Raw genomic sequence first — 2,186 nt, forward strand, 5'->3', positions numbered from 1 at the left:
TCTGTCTCACCTGATACTCTAAATTCTGTCATATGCTGGACAAGGACTGGCTCCCTAACAGTATCTCTATAATAAAGTAATTTCTATCAGTACAGTGTGTGAAAGCTGGGCTTTTCCTCCAAAGCTGGTGTCAAGAATAGGCCCAAGGACTTGCACCCCTCAAGGGCCTGCTGCACAGGATTCTTCATGGGTTCAGCAACACAGAGCTCAGAATCGTGTAATGATCTTTCAGAGACCAAGGGTGGTTTGAGAATTCACCTATCAGAGTTCAAGGATAGTGGAGACGCTGAATGCTCATGGATTTACACCTGCACAGCTCTCCTACGTGTTAAGGCACAGTGTCAGATGGCTGTTCTCATGGAGAGGAAGCTGGCGGTGGCAGGAGAGCACAGAGATCCTCCTGGGACAGCATATGCCTGGGATGGACTGTGAGTAGAGCCTCATAAAGGGAGAGGTCCTCAAAGATGGAGTTTCTTAGAGGTAAAGCACTGGGTATTCACAGGCAAAAGAGGACTAAGCAGTCTCAGGAGAGGCAGTGAGGACTCAACTGTCAGGAAGAAGGGAGAACGGAGAGCCCTCTGGGTCACCATCTATCAAATACCAGGGGCAGGATGTATAGGCACAACTGGACACAACGGGCACCCTTGGAAATGCTCTGCAGTCCAGGTGCCCTGGACTGTGCAGTCATCTGCAGTCCCCCGGAGGGATTAGAGGTCATGATACCCATTTGGTTGGGTTTGACTCCTACCCTGGTCACAGGGGCAGTCAAATGTCACCCTTAGCCACTTTATTTGCCCACCCCCCTTTGCCCCCCGACCCGCCTCCATATCCTTCCCAGCTCTGGATCTCTCTGTACTGGCCATTCAGCACTCAGTGGTGCCTCCAGCACTGAACCCCCTTGTCTACAGCGTGAGGAACAAGGAGCTCAAGGAGGCACTGAGGAAACTTGCTTAATGGGTACAATGTCAGTGCCAAAAACTGTCCTGTGTGCAGTCACTTGTCATTCCCATGTACTTGGCATGAAACATGTGCTCTTCATTTATTTCTTTCTGAATTTTTACTCTTATCTTCCTGATAAAATAATAATAAATAATTATTTAAAATACAATAAAGCAATACAGCAGGAACAAAAGTTGGACTAAGGAAAATACGGGCCTGCTGCTAAATGGGCCAAGAGCCCTGGTGAGAGAGGACACAGAAAAGGCCACCTTTGCCTCAGGCTTTAGTGCTAAGAGTGACTCTCAGGAGTCCTAGGCCCTGTGGACCATGGAGAAATGGAGAAAGGAAGACTTTCCCTTGCTGAAGGAGGATCTGAGTAGGGCTCACATCAGCAAACTGGACACCCACAAAACCATGGGCTCTGAGGGGACTCTCTTGCACTGTTCAGTGCCCACGTCTGACAGAGCTCTATGAACTGGAGAAATCGAGTCCCTCCAGTTACACTGCTTGTGGCTCTGGCCCTTGGCAAGTGACCTTCACACATCAGAGACTCTCTGAGCAGCGCCTGATAGATGCAAAAAGGGCCTCACATTGGAATGCTGCATTTATGACACTGCATCCTGCACTGCTTTCATGCCTTCTGATGGTTAGCTTGCTTCTCTGTTTGTCACACCTCACCATTGCATGTGTCACGATCACATCTCAAAGTGCACAAGTGGCAATTTCTCCTCTGGTGTTATTCCTGTGTTTCACACCTCAGACAACTTCACCTGTGACCTGCATGGTCAAAGTGACAACTGGGAATAGAAGAAGCTGAGCACAAGGAAGGACCTTGCTCTACCTTGCTTGGTCTTCTTACAGGCATTGCCTGCTTCAGGCTGGGCCGCTTTTTCTTGGAGAGCAGCAAGAGAAGAGGCATCTTTCTCTTCTCTTAAAACTCATCAGGCAATAATTTGCATACTTCTTGTAACACACACTTGCTACTCAGGGCCATAAGGGCAGGGGTCTTGGGGCATGCAAAGGAGCATGGCAAGAAAGAAGAGCACCGGCACAGTTCAGCACTGGAACTGAGCTCTTTTTCCCCTTGGAGGGTGGTCAGGAGGGGAGATTAGCGGGCGGTGTCACAGTCACCCACGGGGATGGAAAGCCATGCTGTCACACACACCATGTGGCCCTTCCTCTACAGGCCTGCACTCCTGCCTTTCACAGGATGGGGAGGTATGTGCTGAGAGGGATTTCTGACTGAA

This window comes from Tinamus guttatus, unplaced genomic scaffold (genome assembly GCF_059628265.1).
Source record: "Tinamus guttatus ecotype Peru unplaced genomic scaffold, ASM5962826v1 Tinamus_guttatus_pri_ptg000420l, whole genome shotgun sequence".
In the NCBI taxonomy this organism is placed as follows: Eukaryota; Metazoa; Chordata; class Aves; order Tinamiformes; family Tinamidae; genus Tinamus; species Tinamus guttatus.